This window comes from Mauremys reevesii, linkage group 11, assembly GCF_016161935.1.
Source record: "Mauremys reevesii isolate NIE-2019 linkage group 11, ASM1616193v1, whole genome shotgun sequence".
Classification (NCBI taxonomy): domain Eukaryota; kingdom Metazoa; phylum Chordata; order Testudines; family Geoemydidae; genus Mauremys; species Mauremys reevesii.
The window spans coordinates 7,889,997-7,901,952 of NC_052633.1; the positions used below are offsets into that span (position 1 = coordinate 7,889,997).

General features: G+C 49.1%; 1 pseudogene; it reads right to left on the bottom strand.

The window, feature by feature from the left end:
* Nucleotides 1-380: 380 nt before the first annotated feature.
* On the bottom strand, nt 381-5,827 carry LOC120374497 (annotated as a pseudogene).
* Between the last annotated feature and the right edge of the window lie 6,129 nt (nt 5,828-11,956).

The window sequence follows — 11,956 nt, forward strand, 5'->3', positions numbered from 1 at the left end:
CTTCTTTTGTCCCATGCAGTTCTCATTCATTGAACTTGGTGGTCAGTGATGCAGCATCAGCTTCTAGTGAGGCTGCTGAATTTTTTAATGTAATTCAAAGCCTCTATATATTTTTCTTTGCATCGACTCGTCGATGGCAAGTTTTGAAGCAACATCTGGGAACATTCTGTCTGACATGGAAACCTACCGATGCACACTCTGAACCCTCTGAACAAACCCACCAAAGCTCAGAAAAGTCTCGAAGATCCAAGAAAGTTAGCAGCTGAAACAGATGGCAAAATGGGATTTATGACCTCTAACATCGCTGGCAGCCAGTGGAGCCTTGCTATATTGCTCACTGCTAGGAGAATGGCGTTCACGTAAACATTTACTTATAAACTGTTCAGTGTGAAAGCCTGAAGTGCAGCACTTGGGAAACACGCTGCCGTGGTGTTTTTGAAAGAGAGAATCTGCCAAGTGCTGAGATCTTACTGCAGTGCACTTACCTCAAAGGTGAATTCCCGCTGAGCAGCAAGATCTATCTTATTGCCGACTAAAACAATCACGAGCTCATCGGGAAGAAATTCCTTCTCTAATTCCCTCAACCATAGCTTTGCTCTCGCAAAAGTTGCCTGGAAAGGTGAGAGAGAGACACACACACGCACACAGCGACATTAAACCAACAGATACTCAGCAGCTGTCACATGGCCCAAAGGAGATTGGCAGGTGAGGGGTAAAAATGGTAGAAACAAATGGGTAATGCACTTGACAGATAGTGATGCTAGGAGCACTACTCAGCATGGAACCAGCTCTAAATATACTTGCTTCCCCAAAGCCAAGGATGAATTCTCCTCCATCAGACATGACCCAACCACCATGGATCCCCAGTGGGTCGTAGACCCAGCCTACAGGTGATGGGCTGAGGTGATTGGGCTCTCTTGTGATGGGGCAAGGATTCTTAGAAGCTTGGTCTACCTCTTCAATAAAGCTCTGTTACTGTGAGATGTTACTCGTCAGCAGCCGATGGTCTCCTCCTTCTGTAACTACCATGGCAGTAATACAGACATATGGCCCTCGGTGTTGCGGTTCCTGTGTGTTGCGTATTACCAGTAAAAGGGAAAAAACCTTCATAACGTAGTGGGAGATCATGCGACATGTCCCCCTAGAATAGTCCATCAGAAGCAGACATTAGTGTAACTCATTTTATCTCTCTCTAAGTCAGGGCTTGGCAACCTTTCAGAAGTGCTGTGCCGAGTCTTCATTTATTCACTCTAAGTTAAGGTTTCGCGTGCCAGACATACCTTTTAATGTTTTTAGAAGGTCTCTTTCTATAAGTCTATAATATATAAACTAAACTATTGTTGTCTGTAAAGTAAATAAGGTTTTTGAAATGTTTAAGAAGCTTCATTTAAAATTAAATTAAAATGCAGGGCCCCCCGGACCAGTGGCCAGGACCCAGGCAGTGTGAGTGCCACTGAAAATCAGCTTGCGTGCCACCTTCAGCACCCTTGCCATAGGTTGCCTACCTCTGCTCTAAGTGGTGTCGGTGCCACTAGATGGGACAGGACGCCACACCCAGGTGTGGGGTTACATGAGGGTAGGGGAACAAAGAGCACTTAGTGATGTTCCCTCATTACCTACTTGGCTGGTGAGCTGGACTGAGCTGGGAGGCAGGGGTAGATAGAGAAATCTTGGCTTTGAGGGGGAAAGCGTGAGCATTTATTGTCCACTGTCAGTGAAATGTCTTCACCCATCTTTACCAGAAGAGAAGGATAAACCTGCCCATGATGTGTAGCCCTTACGTGATGTGCGCAGGAAAAAGCAGTCTTGGTTGAAATGTCTGGAGACGTATTGGGAAGCGACCCTACACTAGAACTATTGCAGCCTACCAGCGGCGTGGCTGCATGATCAAGATTCAGTTGGGATATTTTAGAAAGATAAAGGCAAACCCTTCTGGAGGAGAGAGGCAGGAGAACAAGCCATCGCTGCTCTTACCTTTCTGGCTATGTCAAATACAAGAAGGGCAGCACTCGCCCCCTGTAATAAAGATGGCAAACACCATGGTACTTCTCCTGTCCTGCAGTGTCCCAGATCTCAAGCTTGATCGTGGCAGTCTCTAAACATCCCAGCTGGGTGAAGAAAGAACCTGGAAGCGCAGAGATGGGACAGCTCCTTGAGAAAGCCATAGCATGCACCTTAATTAATGTTAACCTTCATCTCGGTGATCTGTGTGAAAGATGGGTGTCGAGATTCGGTTGGAAAGGGCTGCAGGGGGAGGGAGGATGAGAGAGAGAGAATTAAAACACCCCCTCCCCCACCAAAAGCAATGTAACAAACAGGCTGGTGAACTGGTCTTACCCAATCACAGCCCGGTAGTACACCAATGCACATCAGCAGGGTGTAGCTGGGAGATGGGGAGGGGAAGAGGAATGAGAACAATGGTTCTTGCTCAATCCATCAATATTAGTGGTATTAGCAAGCTTTGTTTTTGCAGCTGTCTAGCTGGAGGAAATGTGATGGCAGGGTGGGAATTAGGAGTCTTGAGTTCTAATCCAGCTGTACAGTGCCTGGCCCCTGTTGGGTGCTGCTGTAACAGAAATACTGCAATCTCCCCGACACTGATTTGTATGGCCTTGGGCAAGTCACTTAAGACTCGCGTGGGCCCCTAAGCACAGCCCTGATTATACAGAAGCAGCGCTGTCCCAGGAGTAGCCCCGGGGAGGTGCTCAGATGCTTCTGAGCTACAACTGCTTGTTCTTGCTCTTAGCCCATGCCAGCAAACCTGCCCCACCCCCAAACTGGCAGGGCTCTGCTGGCCAGTGGGCGGGGGTGACACCAAGGCCATGCCTGCTCCCCTCTCTCCCTGCTCTAGGGAAGTGAGAGGGGCACGTTTGCTCCTGCACACCTGGCCCAGAGGCGTAAAGGGGGGCAGAGGCCTTTGCTCTCCCATACTCCCCCAGGCAAATGTGTGGGCCAAGTCCCAGCCTAGCCCCTAACCTTCCTGTCTCAGCTTGCCCAGATGGATAATGGGTCTAATTAAAATCCACCTCCCTGGAGTGCTGCGAAAGCCAGCAAATGTCTGCAAAATGTTTGAAGAGCCTTGGTCTGAAAGTGCTATAGCAGCTCAAATGTGCGGCTGTGCACAGTAGACAGGCAGATGCCATCGGTTAAGGGTCAGATTGTCTGACAAATACACGGGCTTGAGGTAAAGGGGGCAGTACAGAGCCAAAGCTCTCCAGAGAGCCTGGGAGGGACAGAAGCTTTCTCTGAGTGCCAAGTAACGTAGGCGAATGACACCACACTCCTTGGTCTAGGCACTGTGACTGCCTGGTGTGTGTGGCAGCGTGGGAGACCCCTTGGGCCCTCCATCCCCACTCTCCTGGCAAAGGTCGGGGCCCCTCTTTAAAACAGGAAGAAAAGGGTCTTTCTGCCTATTTCTGACGTAAAGACACAGAGCCAGATCCTTGCTTATGTAAATTGGCCTTGCCTCCATTGAAGTCAACATCTAACAGGTGGGGATCAGTCCCATGAACACCAATGGCCTCCCTAGCTCATACCAGGGTCTGTAAGCTTGCAAAACTTCCTAAAGAGACTTAACCAACCTTGGGTTGACATCTCCACTAAAAACTAAAGCCATGTTTTCCACCAATGTTGCCTACTGAGATGAATGTTTTTGCTTCTGATGATGGGAGCGCGTAGCAGAACTGGGTGAATAATGGTGGTTTGGTTTTGTTGTTGGCAATTTGAAAAGTCAAAACAAAATTGATTGCAAGTCCAACACCACATGAAATGTTTCAAAGATTTTGACTCTACGTCGAGAGAAATTTTATTCTGGGTCAAATGAAACATTTATTTTAACTTGGACCATTCTAAATAATTTTTTTTTAAATAAGACTAAAGGAATTTTTGAAAGTCATTTCAAACCAAAAAAATGAAACGTGATTTTTTTTAAAAAACAGTTCAGTGAAACTACCATGAACTCACAAGGTGGGTGAGATAAGATCTTATCTCGGACCAACCTCTGTTGGGGGAAGGGACACACTTTCATGCTACACAGAGCTCTTCTTCAGGTCTGAGGAAGGAACCGGAGTGTTACAGCTAAATCCTCTGCTTCCTACCCAGACCCCAAAGAGCTCTGTAAAGCTCAAAAGCTTGTCCCCTCTAGGGTGACCAGACAGCAAGTGTGAAAAATCGGAATGGGGGTGGAGGATAACAGGCACCTAGATAAGATAAAGCCCCAAATATTGGGACTGTCCCTGTAAAATTGAGACATCTGGTCACCCTAGTCCTCTCGACCAACAGAAATTGGTCCAATAAAACACCTACCTTGTCTCTTCAATATTCTGGGACCAACCTGGCTACATGAACACTGTTACCATGAACTCCTAAAATGTGGTGGTGTCCATGGATCTGCAGCTTTTTCAGAAAAAATGTTCTGCTGAAATTTCACCTAGTTCTAGTGTGAGTGGGTGTCTGTTGAAACACCAGGAAAATGTCAAAGGCAGGTTTGCTGATCACATTGGAGAGGCTAGATGGGCTGCTTTGACTAGAGTGACTGGAGCGATATCATGGGCAGAGCTGCTGGGAGTCTGGGAAGATAGCCTTTTAAATGTCATCCGTTGGAGGCTCCGTTGTCATACGTCCTCTGTCACAAACAGGGCAGAACAGAGTGTTACGTCTGTTTTTCTGACACCCAGGAATTCTACAAGGGGTGGTTCCAACCAAACCCACTAGATCGGACTCTGAAGCGCAGTTCCTGGGATTCCAGGATGCGCCTGTGTCAGTTTGTGCAGCAAGAGTAAGAACGTGGTGCAATGTCGCAGTGAGCGCTGGGACTGGGACTGGCACCCATCCAGAGATAATGCAGTGCGATTGGTAGTATTTCTGTGGGGGCAGCTGGGAGAGCCAGGACTAGGGGGAGAGCACGGAGAGAACGCAGAGGGGAAAATCTATAACATTGAATAGTAAATGGTGAACACTCTCTTGGGTTACTCAGAACTGGCAGGTGTAGACCAAAACTCTCCGCTGAGGTGACCTATTTAAATGCTGCACTACCTGCAATGAACCGCTAGCTGTCACTCTGACTCCACAATGAACACAGCTGTGTTGCTGGTCCCCTGTTCATGATTTCCTGTCTCCAATCTACCCCAGCAGAGAAATGTGTCCTGCCTGTGGCCTGAGCCTCCCTGCCAGTGAACTCCAAAGGCCCTTTGCCACTGGTGTCGGTGGAGCAGGAGATGCTGAGGCCTGACTTTTTTCAGACGTGCTTCTTAGGTTGGTGCCTAAAGATCCAGCTCTGAAGAGCAGCGTCAGACAAGGCCCAGCTTTTAAAATGGGCACATCAGCCTGCACAGCTTGCGCCGCCTTAACCAGACTTTTCCGGATCTCGCCGTTGTCAGTCCTGTGCCTGAGCTGAGAAACCAAACTAACCCCGTGCTCACGGGCTGTACCGTTGGGGGTCTGTTGGGTCACGTTCCGTTAGCCGCCAGAGCAGCCAGCTGGAGCCCCTAACCCTGCCTGCTGAGTGACGTCCTGCTGCTTCTCTGCTGGGCCTGAGAGCTTAAGCAAAACCAGACTTCACGCTAGCGTCGCTCCGCTGACTTCAGCAGAGACACTCCTGCTACAAGGGAGACGCAGATCAGGCCCTTTGTGTTGCACCAAAGGATTGGTTCATTGCTGCCACTCACTCACATCCCACAGTGGGCACGGATTCCCTGACGTCGTTTGTCACACGGCGGAAGGCTGTGCTTGACTTTCCCACGGCCGCGCTCCCCAGCAGAACCACCTTGGAGATGTAGGCTTGCTCCGTGGACGGCCCGCCCCACCTGCTGCGTTCTTCTCGGGCCATAGTCTGCAAAGCAGAGAACCCTGTTCAAAAGGCATTGACAGTGCGCTCCAGGGCCCTCGGATGATTAGCTGTGTACACTCTAAAGAGTTAGGCCCCAGGCCTCGATTTCCCACTCAGCGTAGCAGGAGACGTGGCTCCAGTTTAACCCTGATATTCTATGATTCTATCTGCTATTCTATGATGCTGTATGATTTAGTTGGGAATTGGTCCTGCTTTGAGCAGGGGGTTGGACTAGCTGAGCTCCTGAGATCCCTGCCAACCCTGATATTCTATGATCCTCCCTGCACCCCCGTTCCAATCATTCAAGCTCAACATGCTTAAAAGAATCCTAATGGGAGTCTAACCCTACGGGTACATGTACAGTACAGGGGGCTGTACCAACAGAGCTCTGTCACTGTATTGGCCAGTATGACGCTGTGGTATAGACACAGCCCACACAAACAGAAATGGGGTTTCCTTTAGTGTAGGCCACCACTTCCCCGACAGACAGGCGCTTCAGCGATGGAAGCCTTCTTCTGTCAACACAGCTGCAGCCACCGTGCGGGTTAGGTTGCCATGGCAATGTCACGCAGGAGTGTGGCCAACCACAGGGCAACGTGCTGACCTAACTTAGGTGTAGACCAAGTCTAATCCATAGACTCATCAACAGCCTGAGCTGCTGTGGCCACAGTCACAATGTCAGGTGGCCTCTCATAGCAGCACTGTGAACTCAAGACTCCCTGTCCTAAATACTAGGCATAGCACTCCAACCTGTTTCCCCCCCAATACCTGACCTCCTGAGAGAGCTCTTCCGTCAATACACTGGCTTGGGCTCTTGGAACCGACTTGATACAGGTGGTCCCAAAGCTTCCAGTGCTAGGCTCACAAGGGGCAGTCCGGATGCACAGCCATGAATCAGTCGGACTTTTTCCTTACCAAGAAACCTCACTGGCCCTATCCCTGTGGTTCTCAGGAGTCTCAAAGGCCAGGTGAGGCTGGCTATGGTGGGAAGCCTGGGGGTGAGGGGTGGGGAACCATCAGTGGCTGAACTTTCAACCCTAGCAAATAGCTTCTCTTGAAGTCAGTTTCTAGTGCTTGGTGTTATGAAGATGGGCCACATTTTCAAGGCTATATTCAGTCTCTGGTCTGGCTCAGCTCAGTGCACCAACTGAGTGTGGGGGGGAGGGGTGTGCAAAGAGGTCATTCCTGCAGCTGGGGGTCCTGTCCTGCACTTTAGGAGCGGTGGGCTGCTTAGAGTTCTTGCTGATTGGCCATATAGGGTCTGGGCATTTTGCTACATCAATAAATTAGCACAGAAGTCTTAGCAAACTGTAATTCACCCCTCTAATGTTGGTCAAGATACACATGGTACCAGTGATGACCTGCCAAAATCTTAACAACCGGTTCCCTATAAAAAGTTCTGATTTAAGAGGGGGGAACGGGGGAGGGGCCAGGGCAGGGGGAGACATACCCGTGGGGCCAGGAGCCCCTGCAGGGCCTGGGGCAAATTGCCCCACTTGCCCCCCTGGCAACCCTAGAGCTTGCAGACGCTTCCCTGCTTACCTTCCTGGCAGCTCAAAGCAGCAGGACGACTCAGGATCTCAGCTGAGCTGCCCAGCTGCTGGCCATGCTGCAGCTCTGGTGGGGGGGTTCTGGGGGTTCTGGGAGGAGACATCCTCATGGGGCCAGAGGCCTGGGGCAAATTGTCCACTTACCCCCCCCCACACACACACACACAGCCCTGGAGCTTGTAGCCCCCTTACCTTGCCGGCAGCCCAGAGCTCAGCTGAGCTGCCCAGCTACTGGCCGTGCTGCAGCTCTGCGGGGTGGGGGAAGCAGGGGAGGCCCAGGGGAGACATTCTCATGGAGCCAGGGGCCCTGCAGGGCCTGGGCCAGTGGACCCACTTGCCCCCTCCCCCCTGGCCAGCCCTGGAGCTTGCAGCAGGACCCCCCACACACACCTGCTGCCTCAAAAAGCGGCAGCAGGACGACTCCCGAGCTCAGCTGCCCAGCTGGTGCCGGCGGCTGGCCATGCTGCAGCTGGGGGGAAGCGGGGGAAGGGCCGGGGGAGCCTCAGCCTCCCCAGCTGGGACTCCTGGGAACAACAGATCTTTGCCCACCCCTGGCCCTTTAACAACCGGCTCTCCACGGAGGTCTAATTTTAGCAACCGGTTCTTGGGAACCTGTGGGAACCGGCTCCAGCTCCCCCCTGCATGGTGCCTCCATGGGGATCCACTGCTGAAACCTATGAGACACCAATGGTGCCCAGAGAGCAGCAACCACTCCTCTGTGGTGTGGTTCAGCCTGCCCGCCCTTGGCCAGTGTGCAGTCACTGGAGCCTGCTAGGCAAGAAATGGAGCTGTTGAGTGCAGAGCCGATCTCAAGGCATGTGACTAGGTCAGCAGCATGCACGAGACCATGACATGGGCATGATGAAAGGAGGCAGTTGGATCTTCCAGGGGTACGTCTCCCCCGGGAGCCATGCTGGTGGCTTCATCTCCTGCTCTGGAAGGGGCAGCGAGGGCAGCCCATGGCGAGTGGAGATTGCAGGAGGAGAGGCACGCAGCTTGGGAGAAGGGAAATGGAAAGCAAACAGTGCGAGTCCCGGGGCGAATGAGATTCATGTGTTCGATCCTGTAGCCCTGAGGTTTTCAATTCAGTGTCTTGGTGCCTTGAAGAAGCCTGTGATGACCCATCGACCCTGAAGAAGATGGAGCCTCAAGACACTGCAATTTTACTAACAATGCCTGGCCTCAGCTCAGAGCTTCACCTTTATTTCCCTCAACACATTCTCCGAAGGGCTGGACAGAGAGGAGGAGGCAGTCCCGTGGGACAGGGAAATCCTGCCGAGTTGTGCTTACAGAGCTCCGGCTCCACCTCGCTACCCAAGCAATCAAGTCCCGAAAAGAAACTTGCTGCCTGTTCCTGACAGGATTTCCAGCCCACAGTGTCTGGCAAAGCAGCCCCAGCTCTTTGTTACAGCACACACCCACTCTGTCTCTTCCGCAAGTCTCCATTCTTGTGAAACCAGGGCGTCTGTCTGCATTTGAAAGCAGCGTTGTCAAGGCTGGGAGCTGGGAGGGTTAACTCAGTGGGCCAGATACATGCTGGGTGTAATTCTGGTGGCTTCAGTGGAGTGAGTTGCTTTCCTCTTGGGTTGGTGCAGAGAAGTCAGTGATTGGACCCAGCAGTGTTCAAGAGTTTGCAGTGGATTTAAAGTGCCCACTCCCCACTGCCTCGAATGGGCGTCACGTGGCTAAAACCCAGCCCAACACTCTGAAACTATGCGGCTAGACGTTTGCAAAGGTCACTCTGCAGTTCTCCAAGTTCTTTCCATTTGCCCCTCTCCCCCCCCCGCCCATGGGCAGGAGCGACAGAAGCTTCCTAAAAGAGGGCTGGAGGCCACCTCAGTATTTCAAAATGGAAACATCTAGTTTAAGAATGATCCATGTGAATCCTCGTGTGAGTAACATGTCATTGCATTAGGCTTTGGTCACGAGCGGAAGCACCGAACCTCTGCAGATCCGTCCTGCAGTCACTTCATTGCAATAGCAGTGAGCTGGACCCAGAGTTACCACGTCACAGGAAATTCTGTGCTTTGGGGCATTTTTACCGTTCTGAAATGGAACAAACACAAAATATTTTATCTCCAGCGGAATCAAATTCCAAAAAAAGGTTGGGGGGTCAATCAAAACGTTTCATTTTAATAAAACTGAAACCTTTAATTCCCATTTCGATCTCAAAACTTTCAAATGTTTTTAGATAAAATAGGGTTTTTTTTTAAAAAGTCATCTTGAACTGAAAAATGAAAATGTTCTAGTCCCAATAAGTCACAATTGGATGGTTCAACATTACTAAAATGCTTCTTGGGATGTGGAGAAAATTCATCAAAATCAACATGTTTTTCAAAACATTCTGATTTGACAAAATTTGCATTTTGGGGGTTAAAAAAAGCAAATTTTGATGAAAATTTTCCAACTAGCTGTAGTTGTAACCAACTAATGGTATTTGTATCATCAGCCTACTGTTCTTATTCTCTCGGACACGATAGCTGAAATGAACCAATGCGACTTCTCCGCAGCTGCTGCCTCATTTTTAGTATAATTCATGGAGAAGCTACTTAAATGCTCAGATTCCCTTCATGACCCTTTAGAAGTCATTTCCATTCTCACTAGTATAGTCCAAGCTGAGATCCTGAGTTCTCTTTAAGTTGGCATATGGCTAGGCTGTTCCAAGAAACCAGTATAATTATCTCTCTGTTAGAAACCAACTTGTAGCCACAACCATGTCATCACAGCACCCTGCAAGTCAATTAAATGACCAGTTGTGTATATATCTCACCACTGAGCTGACATCAAGCATAACCCAGTGACCCAGATCCTCAGCTGGTGTAAGGCAACTCAGTTGAAGTCAATACAATGATGCAGATTTATACCAGCTGAGGACACTCAGATGCCCAACTCCCAATGGGGTCTAAACCCATTGGGTCTAAACCCAAATAAATCCATTTTACCCTGGATAAAGCTTATACAAGGTAAACTCATAAATTGTTTGCCCTCTATAACACTGATAGAGAAATATGCTCAGCTGTTTGCCCCTCCCCCTGGTATTAATAAATACTCTGGGTTAATTAATAAGTAAAAAGTGATTTTATTAAATACAGAAAGTAGGATTTAAGTGGTTCCAAGTAGTAACAGACAGAACAAAGTGAATTACCAAGGAAAATAAAATAGAACACGCAAGTCTATGTCTAAGAAACTGAATACAGCTATAACCTCACCAGTTCCAGTAAGCTTCCTTTTACAGACTAGTCTCCTTCTGGTCTGGGTCCAGCAATCACTCACCCCCCCTGTAGTTACTGTCCTTTGTTCCAGTTTCTTTCGGGTATCCTTGGGTTTGGAGAGGCTCTCTCTTTAGCCAGCTGAAGACAAAATGGAGGGGTCTCCCAGGGGTTTAAGTAGACTGTCTCTTGTGGGTGGAGGCCTCCTCCTCTCTCCTATACAAAGTCCAGCTCCAAGATGGAGCTTTGGAGTCACATGGGCAAGTCACATGTCCCTGCATGACTCAAGTTTTACAGGCAGCAGCCATGGCTTACCTGCTACCTTGAAAGTCCTCGTGTAGACTTCTTATGTGGATTGGAGCCTCCCAAGATCCATTGTCTCTTAAGTGCTTCTTGATTGGGCACTTAACTTGCACATTCCTTTCTCAAGAAGCTGCTCAAATGCTTTACAGAGGCTACTTAGAAATCAAGCAAGTATACAGCCAATATTGCTAACTTCAAGTACAAAAATGCTACATGCATACAAATAGGAGGAGTGTATTCAGTAGATCATAACCTTTACGTAGATATGTTACATGGCATGTGTAGCATAAAACATATTTCAGTTATATCATATATACATTCATAAGCATATTCCCATGAAGCCTTATGGGGTTCACCGTCACCCACAGTTCCCCCTTTAGTTCAGTACCAGTCTATCAGAATCTCATGACAAACCTCGGCAATGTAAAATAAGACTCTAGCTTTCAGGCCATTTTGATTTATCTGCTTTCATCTGCCTCTGTCCCTATATATCTGTACATATGTTAAGTCTTACAATAAAGCCGATTTTGTGTTAGGAGATCCTAGCACCCCATTTTGCGTCTGCGTTCCTCCCTCTTGATCTCGGCAGAATTGTTTGCCTCTCCGCTGACTTTCCTCACTTAACCAGGCAGTGCAACTGCATCATATTTGCAAAATACAATTGTTAAAGTACAGGAAATGAAGCTGTGGCGTTGAAACAGAGGATTGGAGGGCGGGGGGGGAGAGAAATACATTCATTAACCTGGCATGGATCACAGGCCTGTGTTTTCACACTCATTCAGGAGCTACAGAGGAGACTTATTAAACAATGCCCCATACCATACATGCCCTATTGGCTGCATTTTGTTATCTGGGGCCTGTGCCGTTGTGTTTTAAGCACAGGAGCTACCAGAACATCCGCGGATTAACAAATGGGATTGATGCATAAAAGGAAGTAGGAACAGGAGAAATTCTTTAGAACAACCCTGCCCCCACCCCAACAAAAAAGGTTTGATTTATTGGTGCATTAAGTTCTTTGCTTATTTGAATGGCCACACCTCTGCAAAGACCAAACAAATCACATTCCG